At 56.5% G+C, this 9,021-nt stretch overlaps 41 non-coding genes across 41 annotated transcripts; all 41 read right to left on the bottom strand.

Moving 5' to 3' along the window:
• Positions 1–79: 79 nt before the first annotated feature.
• On the bottom strand, positions 80–198 carry LOC141119533 (5S ribosomal RNA). Its single transcript, XR_012238869.1, has one exon. It is a non-coding gene; the product is annotated as a 5S ribosomal RNA (ribosomal RNA).
• A 99-nt stretch (positions 199–297) lies between these two features.
• On the bottom strand, positions 298–416 carry LOC141119532 (5S ribosomal RNA). The gene has a single exon (XR_012238868.1). It is a non-coding gene; the product is annotated as a 5S ribosomal RNA (ribosomal RNA).
• A 100-nt stretch (positions 417–516) lies between these two features.
• Positions 517–635, bottom strand: LOC141119531 (5S ribosomal RNA). The gene has a single exon (XR_012238867.1). It is a non-coding gene; the product is annotated as a 5S ribosomal RNA (ribosomal RNA).
• Positions 636–735: 100 nt separating this feature from the next.
• On the bottom strand, positions 736–854 carry LOC141119529 (5S ribosomal RNA). The gene has a single exon (XR_012238866.1). It is a non-coding gene; the product is annotated as a 5S ribosomal RNA (ribosomal RNA).
• A 99-nt stretch (positions 855–953) lies between these two features.
• On the bottom strand, positions 954–1,072 carry LOC141119527 (5S ribosomal RNA). The gene has a single exon (XR_012238864.1). It is a non-coding gene; the product is annotated as a 5S ribosomal RNA (ribosomal RNA).
• A 98-nt stretch (positions 1,073–1,170) lies between these two features.
• LOC141120327 (5S ribosomal RNA) lies at positions 1,171–1,289 on the bottom strand. Its single transcript, XR_012239651.1, has one exon. It is a non-coding gene; the product is annotated as a 5S ribosomal RNA (ribosomal RNA).
• Positions 1,290–1,388: 99 nt separating this feature from the next.
• Positions 1,389–1,507, bottom strand: LOC141119526 (5S ribosomal RNA). The gene has a single exon (XR_012238863.1). It is a non-coding gene; the product is annotated as a 5S ribosomal RNA (ribosomal RNA).
• A 100-nt stretch (positions 1,508–1,607) lies between these two features.
• LOC141119525 (5S ribosomal RNA) lies at positions 1,608–1,726 on the bottom strand. Its single transcript, XR_012238862.1, has one exon. It is a non-coding gene; the product is annotated as a 5S ribosomal RNA (ribosomal RNA).
• Positions 1,727–1,826: 100 nt separating this feature from the next.
• On the bottom strand, positions 1,827–1,945 carry LOC141119524 (5S ribosomal RNA). The gene has a single exon (XR_012238861.1). It is a non-coding gene; the product is annotated as a 5S ribosomal RNA (ribosomal RNA).
• A 99-nt stretch (positions 1,946–2,044) lies between these two features.
• Positions 2,045–2,163, bottom strand: LOC141119523 (5S ribosomal RNA). Its single transcript, XR_012238859.1, has one exon. It is a non-coding gene; the product is annotated as a 5S ribosomal RNA (ribosomal RNA).
• A 100-nt stretch (positions 2,164–2,263) lies between these two features.
• LOC141119522 (5S ribosomal RNA) lies at positions 2,264–2,382 on the bottom strand. The gene has a single exon (XR_012238858.1). It is a non-coding gene; the product is annotated as a 5S ribosomal RNA (ribosomal RNA).
• Positions 2,383–2,482: 100 nt separating this feature from the next.
• On the bottom strand, positions 2,483–2,601 carry LOC141119521 (5S ribosomal RNA). Its single transcript, XR_012238857.1, has one exon. It is a non-coding gene; the product is annotated as a 5S ribosomal RNA (ribosomal RNA).
• A 99-nt stretch (positions 2,602–2,700) lies between these two features.
• Positions 2,701–2,819, bottom strand: LOC141119520 (5S ribosomal RNA). Its single transcript, XR_012238856.1, has one exon. It is a non-coding gene; the product is annotated as a 5S ribosomal RNA (ribosomal RNA).
• A 98-nt stretch (positions 2,820–2,917) lies between these two features.
• LOC141119519 (5S ribosomal RNA) lies at positions 2,918–3,036 on the bottom strand. The gene has a single exon (XR_012238855.1). It is a non-coding gene; the product is annotated as a 5S ribosomal RNA (ribosomal RNA).
• A 99-nt stretch (positions 3,037–3,135) lies between these two features.
• Positions 3,136–3,254, bottom strand: LOC141119518 (5S ribosomal RNA). Its single transcript, XR_012238854.1, has one exon. It is a non-coding gene; the product is annotated as a 5S ribosomal RNA (ribosomal RNA).
• A 100-nt stretch (positions 3,255–3,354) lies between these two features.
• LOC141119516 (5S ribosomal RNA) lies at positions 3,355–3,473 on the bottom strand. The gene has a single exon (XR_012238852.1). It is a non-coding gene; the product is annotated as a 5S ribosomal RNA (ribosomal RNA).
• A 100-nt stretch (positions 3,474–3,573) lies between these two features.
• LOC141119515 (5S ribosomal RNA) lies at positions 3,574–3,692 on the bottom strand. The gene has a single exon (XR_012238851.1). It is a non-coding gene; the product is annotated as a 5S ribosomal RNA (ribosomal RNA).
• A 99-nt stretch (positions 3,693–3,791) lies between these two features.
• Positions 3,792–3,910, bottom strand: LOC141119513 (5S ribosomal RNA). The gene has a single exon (XR_012238850.1). It is a non-coding gene; the product is annotated as a 5S ribosomal RNA (ribosomal RNA).
• Positions 3,911–4,010: 100 nt separating this feature from the next.
• Positions 4,011–4,129, bottom strand: LOC141119512 (5S ribosomal RNA). Its single transcript, XR_012238849.1, has one exon. It is a non-coding gene; the product is annotated as a 5S ribosomal RNA (ribosomal RNA).
• A 100-nt stretch (positions 4,130–4,229) lies between these two features.
• LOC141119511 (5S ribosomal RNA) lies at positions 4,230–4,348 on the bottom strand. Its single transcript, XR_012238848.1, has one exon. It is a non-coding gene; the product is annotated as a 5S ribosomal RNA (ribosomal RNA).
• A 99-nt stretch (positions 4,349–4,447) lies between these two features.
• LOC141119509 (5S ribosomal RNA) lies at positions 4,448–4,566 on the bottom strand. Its single transcript, XR_012238846.1, has one exon. It is a non-coding gene; the product is annotated as a 5S ribosomal RNA (ribosomal RNA).
• A 98-nt stretch (positions 4,567–4,664) lies between these two features.
• Positions 4,665–4,783, bottom strand: LOC141119508 (5S ribosomal RNA). The gene has a single exon (XR_012238845.1). It is a non-coding gene; the product is annotated as a 5S ribosomal RNA (ribosomal RNA).
• A 99-nt stretch (positions 4,784–4,882) lies between these two features.
• Positions 4,883–5,001, bottom strand: LOC141119507 (5S ribosomal RNA). Its single transcript, XR_012238844.1, has one exon. It is a non-coding gene; the product is annotated as a 5S ribosomal RNA (ribosomal RNA).
• Positions 5,002–5,101: 100 nt separating this feature from the next.
• Positions 5,102–5,220, bottom strand: LOC141119506 (5S ribosomal RNA). Its single transcript, XR_012238843.1, has one exon. It is a non-coding gene; the product is annotated as a 5S ribosomal RNA (ribosomal RNA).
• Positions 5,221–5,319: 99 nt separating this feature from the next.
• LOC141119505 (5S ribosomal RNA) lies at positions 5,320–5,438 on the bottom strand. The gene has a single exon (XR_012238842.1). It is a non-coding gene; the product is annotated as a 5S ribosomal RNA (ribosomal RNA).
• Positions 5,439–5,536: 98 nt separating this feature from the next.
• LOC141119503 (5S ribosomal RNA) lies at positions 5,537–5,655 on the bottom strand. Its single transcript, XR_012238840.1, has one exon. It is a non-coding gene; the product is annotated as a 5S ribosomal RNA (ribosomal RNA).
• Positions 5,656–5,754: 99 nt separating this feature from the next.
• LOC141119502 (5S ribosomal RNA) lies at positions 5,755–5,873 on the bottom strand. The gene has a single exon (XR_012238839.1). It is a non-coding gene; the product is annotated as a 5S ribosomal RNA (ribosomal RNA).
• Positions 5,874–5,973: 100 nt separating this feature from the next.
• On the bottom strand, positions 5,974–6,092 carry LOC141119501 (5S ribosomal RNA). The gene has a single exon (XR_012238838.1). It is a non-coding gene; the product is annotated as a 5S ribosomal RNA (ribosomal RNA).
• Positions 6,093–6,192: 100 nt separating this feature from the next.
• Positions 6,193–6,311, bottom strand: LOC141119500 (5S ribosomal RNA). Its single transcript, XR_012238837.1, has one exon. It is a non-coding gene; the product is annotated as a 5S ribosomal RNA (ribosomal RNA).
• A 99-nt stretch (positions 6,312–6,410) lies between these two features.
• On the bottom strand, positions 6,411–6,529 carry LOC141120104 (5S ribosomal RNA). The gene has a single exon (XR_012239434.1). It is a non-coding gene; the product is annotated as a 5S ribosomal RNA (ribosomal RNA).
• A 100-nt stretch (positions 6,530–6,629) lies between these two features.
• Positions 6,630–6,748, bottom strand: LOC141119499 (5S ribosomal RNA). Its single transcript, XR_012238836.1, has one exon. It is a non-coding gene; the product is annotated as a 5S ribosomal RNA (ribosomal RNA).
• Positions 6,749–6,848: 100 nt separating this feature from the next.
• On the bottom strand, positions 6,849–6,967 carry LOC141119497 (5S ribosomal RNA). Its single transcript, XR_012238835.1, has one exon. It is a non-coding gene; the product is annotated as a 5S ribosomal RNA (ribosomal RNA).
• A 99-nt stretch (positions 6,968–7,066) lies between these two features.
• LOC141120481 (5S ribosomal RNA) lies at positions 7,067–7,185 on the bottom strand. Its single transcript, XR_012239800.1, has one exon. It is a non-coding gene; the product is annotated as a 5S ribosomal RNA (ribosomal RNA).
• Positions 7,186–7,283: 98 nt separating this feature from the next.
• On the bottom strand, positions 7,284–7,402 carry LOC141119496 (5S ribosomal RNA). Its single transcript, XR_012238834.1, has one exon. It is a non-coding gene; the product is annotated as a 5S ribosomal RNA (ribosomal RNA).
• A 99-nt stretch (positions 7,403–7,501) lies between these two features.
• On the bottom strand, positions 7,502–7,620 carry LOC141119495 (5S ribosomal RNA). Its single transcript, XR_012238833.1, has one exon. It is a non-coding gene; the product is annotated as a 5S ribosomal RNA (ribosomal RNA).
• A 100-nt stretch (positions 7,621–7,720) lies between these two features.
• LOC141119494 (5S ribosomal RNA) lies at positions 7,721–7,839 on the bottom strand. Its single transcript, XR_012238832.1, has one exon. It is a non-coding gene; the product is annotated as a 5S ribosomal RNA (ribosomal RNA).
• A 100-nt stretch (positions 7,840–7,939) lies between these two features.
• LOC141119493 (5S ribosomal RNA) lies at positions 7,940–8,058 on the bottom strand. The gene has a single exon (XR_012238831.1). It is a non-coding gene; the product is annotated as a 5S ribosomal RNA (ribosomal RNA).
• A 98-nt stretch (positions 8,059–8,156) lies between these two features.
• On the bottom strand, positions 8,157–8,275 carry LOC141119491 (5S ribosomal RNA). The gene has a single exon (XR_012238829.1). It is a non-coding gene; the product is annotated as a 5S ribosomal RNA (ribosomal RNA).
• Positions 8,276–8,374: 99 nt separating this feature from the next.
• On the bottom strand, positions 8,375–8,493 carry LOC141119490 (5S ribosomal RNA). The gene has a single exon (XR_012238828.1). It is a non-coding gene; the product is annotated as a 5S ribosomal RNA (ribosomal RNA).
• Positions 8,494–8,593: 100 nt separating this feature from the next.
• On the bottom strand, positions 8,594–8,712 carry LOC141119489 (5S ribosomal RNA). Its single transcript, XR_012238827.1, has one exon. It is a non-coding gene; the product is annotated as a 5S ribosomal RNA (ribosomal RNA).
• Positions 8,713–8,811: 99 nt separating this feature from the next.
• LOC141119488 (5S ribosomal RNA) lies at positions 8,812–8,930 on the bottom strand. Its single transcript, XR_012238826.1, has one exon. It is a non-coding gene; the product is annotated as a 5S ribosomal RNA (ribosomal RNA).
• Positions 8,931–9,021: the final 91 nt, after the last annotated feature.

Here is a 9,021-nt window from a genome sequence, read left to right as displayed (position 1 = left end):
CCCTCTTGACCTTGGCGGCGCCAAGATGGGAAACGAGGAAAAAAAACAGGGCAAGTCCAGAACTCCCCCAAAAAAAAGAAGCCTACGGCACCTGGTATTCCCAGGCGGTCTCCCATCCAGGTACTAACCAGGCCCGACCCTGCTTAGCCTCCGAGATCAGACGAGATCGGGCGCTTTCAGGGTGATGTGGCCGTAGGCGATCTCTTACGGCACGCTCAACCCTCTTGACTTTGGCGGCGCCAAGATGGGAAACGAGGAAAAAAAACAGGGCAAGTCCAGAAATCCAAGAAAAAAAGAAGCCTACGGCACCTGGTATTCCCAGGCGGTCTCCCATCCAGGTACTAACCAGGCCCGACCCTGCTTAGCCTCCGAGATCAGACGAGATCGGGCGCTTTCAGGGTGATGTGGCCGTAGGCGATCTCTAACGGCACGCTCAACCCTCTTGACCTTGGCGGCGCCAAGATGGGAAACGAGGAAAAAAAACAGGGCAAGTCCAGAACGCCCCCCAAAAAAAGAAGCCTACGGCACCTGGTATTCCCAGGCGGTCTCCCATCCAGGTACTAACCAGGCCCGACCCTGCTTAGCCTCCGAGATCAGACGAGATCGGGCGCTTTCAGGGTGATGTGGCCGTAGGCGATCTCTAACGGCACGCTCAACCCTCTTGACCTTGGCGGCGCCAAGATGGGAAACGAGGAAAAAAAACAGGGCAAGTCCAGAACTCCCCCAAAAAAAAGAAGCCTACGGCACCTGGTATTCCCAGGCGGTCTCCCATCCAGGTACTAACCAGGCCCGACCCTGCTTAGCCTCCGAGATCAGACGAGATCGGGCGCTTTCAGGGTGATGTGGCCGTAGGCGATCTCTTACGGCACGCTCAACCCTCTTGACTTTGGCGGCGCCAAGATGGGAAACGAGGAAAAAAAACAGGGCAAGTCCAGAAATCCAAGAAAAAAAGAAGCCTACGGCACCTGGTATTCCCAGGCGGTCTCCCATCCAGGTACTAACCAGGCCCGACCCTGCTTAGCCTCCGAGATCAGACGAGATCGGGCGCTTTCAGGGTGATGTGGCCGTAGGCGATCTCTTACGGCACGCTCAACCCTCTTGACTTTGGCGGCACCAAGATGGGAAACGAGGAAAAAAACAGGGCAAGTCCAGAACTCCAAGAAAAAAAGAAGCCTACGGCACCTGGTATTCCCAGGCGGTCTCCCATCCAGGTACTAACCAGGCCCGACCCTGCTTAGCCTCCGAGATCAGACAAGATCGGGCGCTTTCAGGGTGATGTGGCCGTAGGCGATCTCTTACGGCACGCTCAACCCTCTTGACTTTGGCGGCGCCAAGATGGGAAACGAGGAAAAAAAACAGGGCAAGTCCAGAAATCCAAGAAAAAAAGAAGCCTACGGCACCTGGTATTCCCAGGCGGTCTCCCATCCAGGTACTAACCAGGCCCGACCCTGCTTAGCCTCCGAGATCAGACGAGATCGGGCGCTTTCAGGGTGATGTGGCCGTAGGCGAGCTCTAACGGCACGCTCAACCCTCTTGACCTTGGCGGCGCCAAGATGGGAAACGAGGAAAAAAAACAGGGCAAGTCCAGAACGCCCCCCAAAAAAAGAAGCCTACGGCACCTGGTATTCCCAGGCGGTCTCCCATCCAGGTACTAACCAGGCCCGACCCTGCTTAGCCTCCGAGATCAGACGAGATCGGGCGCTTTCAGGGTGATGTGGCCGTAGGCGATCTCTAACGGCACGCTCAACCCTCTTGACCTTGGCGGCGCCAAGATGGGAAACGAGGAAAAAAAACAGGGCAAGTCCAGAACTCCCCCAAAAAAAAGAAGCCTACGGCACCTGGTATTCCCAGGCGGTCTCCCATCCAGGTACTAACCAGGCCCGACCCTGCTTAGCCTCCGAGATCAGACGAGATCGGGCGCTTTCAGGGTGATGTGGCCGTAGGCGATCTCTTACGGCACGCTCAACCCTCTTGACTTTGGCGGCGCCAAGATGGGAAACGAGGAAAAAAAACAGGGCAAGTCCAGAAATCCAAGAAAAAAAGAAGCCTACGGCACCTGGTATTCCCAGGCGGTCTCCCATCCAGGTACTAACCAGGCCCGACCCTGCTTAGCCTCCGAGATCAGACGAGATCGGGCGCTTTCAGGGTGATGTGGCCGTAGGCGATCTCTAACGGCACGCTCAACCCTCTTGACCTTGGCGGCGCCAAGATGGGAAACGAGGAAAAAAAACAGGGCAAGTCCAGAACGCCCCCCAAAAAAAGAAGCCTACGGCACCTGGTATTCCCAGGCGGTCTCCCATCCAGGTACTAACCAGGCCCGACCCTGCTTAGCCTCCGAGATCAGACGAGATCGGGCGCTTTCAGGGTGATGTGGCCGTAGGCGATCTCTAACGGCACGCTCAACCCTCTTGACCTTGGCGGCGCCAAGATGGGAAACGAGGAAAAAAAACAGGGCAAGTCCAGAACTCCCCCAAAAAAAAGAAGCCTACGGCACCTGGTATTCCCAGGCGGTCTCCCATCCAGGTACTAACCAGGCCCGACCCTGCTTAGCCTCCGAGATCAGACGAGATCGGGCGCTTTCAGGGTGATGTGGCCGTAGGCGATCTCTTACGGCACGCTCAACCCTCTTGACTTTGGCGGCGCCAAGATGGGAAACGAGGAAAAAAAACAGGGCAAGTCCAGAAATCCAAGAAAAAAAGAAGCCTACGGCACCTGGTATTCCCAGGCGGTCTCCCATCCAGGTACTAACCAGGCCCGACCCTGCTTAGCCTCCGAGATCAGACGAGATCGGGCGCTTTCAGGGTGATGTGGCCGTAGGCGATCTCTTACGGCACGCTCAACCCTCTTGACTTTGGCGGCACCAAGATGGGAAACGAGGAAAAAAACAGGGCAAGTCCAGAACTCCAAGAAAAAAAGAAGCCTACGGCACCTGGTATTCCCAGGCGGTCTCCCATCCAGGTACTAACCAGGCCCGACCCTGCTTAGCCTCCGAGATCAGACGAGATCGGGCGCTTTCAGGGTGATGTGGCCGTAGGCGATCTCTTACGGCACGCTCAACCCTCTTGACTTTGGCGGCGCCAAGATGGGAAACGAGGAAAAAAAACAGGGCAAGTCCAGAAATCCAAGAAAAAAAGAAGCCTACGGCACCTGGTATTCCCAGGCGGTCTCCCATCCAGGTACTAACCAGGCCCGACCCTGCTTAGCCTCCGAGATCAGACGAGATCGGGCGCTTTCAGGGTGATGTGGCCGTAGGCGATCTCTAACGGCACGCTCAACCCTCTTGACCTTGGCGGCGCCAAGATGGGAAACGAGGAAAAAAAACAGGGCAAGTCCAGAACGCCCCCCAAAAAAAGAAGCCTACGGCACCTGGTATTCCCAGGCGGTCTCCCATCCAGGTACTAACCAGGCCCGACCCTGCTTAGCCTCCGAGATCAGACGAGATCGGGCGCTTTCAGGGTGATGTGGCCGTAGGCGATCTCTAACGGCACGCTCAACCCTCTTGACCTTGGCGGCGCCAAGATGGGAAACGAGGAAAAAAAACAGGGCAAGTCCAGAACTCCCCCAAAAAAAAGAAGCCTACGGCACCTGGTATTCCCAGGCGGTCTCCCATCCAGGTACTAACCAGGCCCGACCCTGCTTAGCCTCCGAGATCAGACGAGATCGGGCGCTTTCAGGGTGATGTGGCCGTAGGCGATCTCTTACGGCACGCTCAACCCTCTTGACTTTGGCGGCGCCAAGATGGGAAACGAGGAAAAAAAACAGGGCAAGTCCAGAAATCCAAGAAAAAAAGAAGCCTACGGCACCTGGTATTCCCAGGCGGTCTCCCATCCAGGTACTAACCAGGCCCGACCCTGCTTAGCCTCCGAGATCAGACGAGATCGGGCGCTTTCAGGGTGATGTGGCCGTAGGCGATCTCTAACGGCACGCTCAACCCTCTTGACCTTGGCGGCGCCAAGATGGGAAACGAGGAAAAAAAACAGGGCAAGTCCAGAACGCCCCCCAAAAAAAGAAGCCTACGGCACCTGGTATTCCCAGGCGGTCTCCCATCCAGGTACTAACCAGGCCCGACCCTGCTTAGCCTCCGAGATCAGACGAGATCGGGCGCTTTCAGGGTGATGTGGCCGTAGGCGATCTCTAACGGCACGCTCAACCCTCTTGACCTTGGCGGCGCCAAGATGGGAAACGAGGAAAAAAAACAGGGCAAGTCCAGAACTCCCCCAAAAAAAAGAAGCCTACGGCACCTGGTATTCCCAGGCGGTCTCCCATCCAGGTACTAACCAGGCCCGACCCTGCTTAGCCTCCGAGATCAGACGAGATCGGGCGCTTTCAGGGTGATGTGGCCGTAGGCGATCTCTTACGGCACGCTCAACCCTCTTGACTTTGGCGGCGCCAAGATGGGAAACGAGGAAAAAAAACAGGGCAAGTCCAGAAATCCAAGAAAAAAAGAAGCCTACGGCACCTGGTATTCCCAGGCGGTCTCCCATCCAGGTACTAACCAGGCCCGACCCTGCTTAGCCTCCGAGATCAGACGAGATCGGGCGCTTTCAGGGTGATGTGGCCGTAGGCGATCTCTTACGGCACGCTCAACCCTCTTGACTTTGGCGGCACCAAGATGGGAAACGAGGAAAAAAACAGGGCAAGTCCAGAACTCCAAGAAAAAAAGAAGCCTACGGCACCTGGTATTCCCAGGCGGTCTCCCATCCAGGTACTAACCAGGCCCGACCCTGCTTAGCCTCCGAGATCAGACGAGATCGGGCGCTTTCAGGGTGATGTGGCCGTAGGCGATCTCTTACGGCACGCTCAACCCTCTTGACTTTGGCGGCGCCAAGATGGGAAACGAGGAAAAAAAACAGGGCAAGTCCAGAAATCCAAGAAAAAAAGAAGCCTACGGCACCTGGTATTCCCAGGCGGTCTCCCATCCAGGTACTAACCAGGCCCGACCCTGCTTAGCCTCCGAGATCAGACGAGATCGGGCGCTTTCAGGGTGATGTGGCCGTAGGCGATCTCTAACGGCACGCTCAACCCTCTTGACCTTGGCGGCGCCAAGATGGGAAACGAGGAAAAAAAACAGGGCAAGTCCAGAACTCCCCCAAAAAAAAGAAGCCTACGGCACCTGGTATTCCCAGGCGGTCTCCCATCCAGGTACTAACCAGGCCCGACCCTGCTTAGCCTCCGAGATCAGACGAGATCGGGCGCTTTCAGGGTGATGTGGCCGTAGGCGATCTCTTACGGCACGCTCAACCCTCTTGACTTTGGCGGCGCCAAGATGGGAAACGAGGAAAAAAAACAGGGCAAGTCCAGAAATCCAAGAAAAAAAGAAGCCTACGGCACCTGGTATTCCCAGGCGGTCTCCCATCCAGGTACTAACCAGGCCCGACCCTGCTTAGCCTCCGAGATCAGACGAGATCGGGCGCTTTCAGGGTGATGTGGCCGTAGGCGATCTCTTACGGCACGCTCAACCCTCTTGACTTTGGCGGCACCAAGATGGGAAACGAGGAAAAAAACAGGGCAAGTCCAGAACTCCAAGAAAAAAAGAAGCCTACGGCACCTGGTATTCCCAGGCGGTCTCCCATCCAGGTACTAACCAGGCCCGACCCTGCTTAGCCTCCGAGATCAGACGAGATCGGGCGCTTTCAGGGTGATGTGGCCGTAGGCGATCTCTTACGGCACGCTCAACCCTCTTGACTTTGGCGGCGCCAAGATGGGAAACGAGGAAAAAAAACAGGGCAAGTCCAGAAATCCAAGAAAAAAAGAAGCCTACGGCACCTGGTATTCCCAGGCGGTCTCCCATCCAGGTACTAACCAGGCCCGACCCTGCTTAGCCTCCGAGATCAGACGAGATCGGGCGCTTTCAGGGTGATGTGGCCGTAGGCGATCTCTAACGGCACGCTCAACCCTCTTGACCTTGGCGGCGCCAAGATGGGAAACGAGGAAAAAAAACAGGGCAAGTCCAGAACGCCCCCCAAAAAAAGAAGCCTACGGCACCTGGTATTCCCAGGCGGTCTCCCATCCAGGTACTAACCAGGCCCGACCCTGCTTAGCCTCCGAGATCAGACGAGATCGGGCGCTTTCAGGGTGATGTGGCCGTAGGCGATCTCTAACGGCACGCTCAACCCTCTTGACCTTGGCGGCGCCAAGATGGGAAACGAGGAAAAAAAACAGGGCAAGTCCAGAACTCCCCCAAAAAAAAGAAGCCTACGGCACCTGGTATTCCCAGGCGGTCTCCCATCCAGGTACTAACCAGGCCCGACCCTGCTTAGCCTCCGAGATCAGACGAGATCGGGCGCTTTCAGGGTGATGTGGCCGTAGGCGATCTCTTACGGCACGCTCAACCCTCTTGACTTTGGCGGCGCCAAGATGGGAAACGAGGAAAAAAAACAGGGCAAGTCCAGAAATCCAAGAAAAAAAGAAGCCTACGGCACCTGGTATTCCCAGGCGGTCTCCCATCCAGGTACTAACCAGGCCCGACCCTGCTTAGCCTCCGAGATCAGACGAGATCAGGCGCTTTCAGGGTGATGTGGCCGTAGGCGATCTCTAACGGCACGCTCAACCCTCTTGACCTTGGCGGCGCCAAGATGGGAAACGAGGAAAAAAAACAGGGCAAGTCCAGAACGCCCCCCAAAAAAAGAAGCCTACGGCACCTGGTATTCCCAGGCGGTCTCCCATCCAGGTACTAACCAGGCCCGACCCTGCTTAGCCTCCGAGATCAGACGAGATCGGGCGCTTTCAGGGTGATGTGGCCGTAGGCGATCTCTAACGGCACGCTCAACCCTCTTGACCTTGGCGGCGCCAAGATGGGAAACGAGGAAAAAAAACAGGGCAAGTCCAGAACTCCCCCAAAAAAAAGAAGCCTACGGCACCTGGTATTCCCAGGCGGTCTCCCATCCAGGTACTAACCAGGCCCGACCCTGCTTAGCCTCCGAGATCAGACGAGATCGGGCGCTTTCAGGGTGATGTGGCCGTAGGCGATCTCTTACGGCACGCTCAACCCTCTTGACTTTGGCGGCGCCAAGATGGGAAACGAGGAAAAAAAACAGGGCAAGTCCAGAAATCCAAGAAAAAAAGAAGCCTACGGCAACTGGTATTCCCAGGCGGTCTCCCATCCAGGTACTAACCAGGCCCGACCCTGCTTAGCCTCCGAGATCAGACGAGATCGGGCGCTTTCAGGGTGATGTGGCCGTAGGCGATCTCTTACGGCACGCTCAACCCTCTTGACTTTGGCGGCACCAAGATGGGAAACGAGGAAAAAAACAGGGCAAGTCCAGAACTCCAAGAAAAAAAGAAGCCTACGGCACCTGGTATTCCCAGGCGGTCTCCCATCCAGGTACTAACCAGGCCCGACCCTGCTTAGCCTCCGAGATCAGACGAGATCGGGCGCTTTCAGGGTGATGTGGCCGTAGGCGATCTCTTACGGCACGCTCAACCCTCTTGACTTTGGCGGCGCCAAGATGGGAAACGAGGAAAAAAAACAGGGCAAGTCCAGAAATCCAAGAAAAAAAGAAGCCTACGGCACCTGGTATTCCCAGGCGGTCTCCCATCCAGGTACTAACCAGGCCCGACCCTGCTTAGCCTCCGAGATCAGACGAGATCGGGCGCTTTCAGGGTGATGTGGCCGTAGGCGATCTCTAACGGCACGCTCAACCCTCTTGACCTTGGCGGCGCCAAGATGGGAAACGAGGAAAAAAAACAGGGCAAGTCCAGAACGCCCCCCAAAAAAAGAAGCCTACGGCACCTGGTATTCCCAGGCGGTCTCCCATCCAGGTACTAACCAGGCCCGACCCTGCTTAGCCTCCGAGATCAGACGAGATCGGGCGCTTTCAGGGTGATGTGGCCGTAGGCGATCTCTAACGGCACGCTCAACCCTCTTGACCTTGGCGGCGCCAAGATGGGAAACGAGGAAAAAAAACAGGGCAAGTCCAGAACTCCCCCAAAAAAAAGAAGCCTACGGCACCTGGTATTCCCAGGCGGTCTCCCATCCAGGTACTAACCAGGCCCGACCCTGCTTAGCCTCCGAGATCAGACGAGATCGGGCGCTTTCAGGGTGATGTGGCCGTAGGCGATCTCTTACGGCACGCTCAACCCTCTTGACTTTGGCGGCACCAAGATGGGAAACGAGGAAAAAAACAGGGCAAGTCCAGAACTCCAAGAAAAAGAGAAGCCTACGGCACCTGGTATTCCCAGGCGGTCTCCCATCCAGGTACTAACCAGGCCCGACCCTGCTTAGCCTCCGAGATCAGACGAGATCGGGCGCTTTCAGGGTGATGTGGCCGTAGGCGATCTCTTACGGCACGCTCAACCCTCTTGACTTTGGCGGCGCCAAGATGGGAAACGAGGAAAAAAAACAGGGCAAGTCCAGAAATCCAAGAAAAAAAGAAGCCTACGGCACCTGGTATTCCCAGGCGGTCTCCCATCCAGGTACTAACCAGGCCCGACCCTGCTTAGCCTCCGAGATCAGACGAGATCGGGCGCTTTCAGGGTGATGTGGCCGTAGGCGATCTCTAACGGCACGCTCAACCCTCTTGACCTTGGCGGCGCCAAGATGGGAAACGAGGAAAAAAAACAGGGCAAGTCCAGAACGCCCCCCAAAAAAAGAAGCCTACGGCACCTGGTATTCCCAGGCGGTCTCCCATCCAGGTACTAACCAGGCCCGACCCTGCTTAGCCTCCGAGATCAGACGAGATCGGGCGCTTTCAGGGTGATGTGGCCGTAGGCGATCTCTTACGGCACGCTCAACCCTCTTGACTTTGGCGGCGCCAAGATGGGAAACGAGGAAAAAAAACAGGGCAAGTCCAGAAATCCAAGAAAAAAAGAAGCCTACGGCACCTGGTATTCCCAGGCGGTCTCCCATCCAGGTACTAACCAGGCCCGACCCTGCTTAGCCTCCGAGATCAGACGAGATCGGGCGCTTTCAGGGTGATGTGGCCGTAGGCGATCTCTAACGGCACGCTCAACCCTCTTGACCTTGGCGGCGCCAAGATGGGAAACGAGGAAAAAAAACAGGGCAAGTCCAGAACGCCCCCC

Source organism: Aquarana catesbeiana, linkage group LG13 (genome assembly GCF_042186555.1).
Source record: "Aquarana catesbeiana isolate 2022-GZ linkage group LG13, ASM4218655v1, whole genome shotgun sequence".
Taxonomy (NCBI): domain Eukaryota; kingdom Metazoa; phylum Chordata; class Amphibia; order Anura; family Ranidae; genus Aquarana; species Aquarana catesbeiana.
The sequence above is the reverse complement of the archived record's forward strand: the minus strand, read 5'-3'. Positions and strand labels throughout refer to the sequence as shown.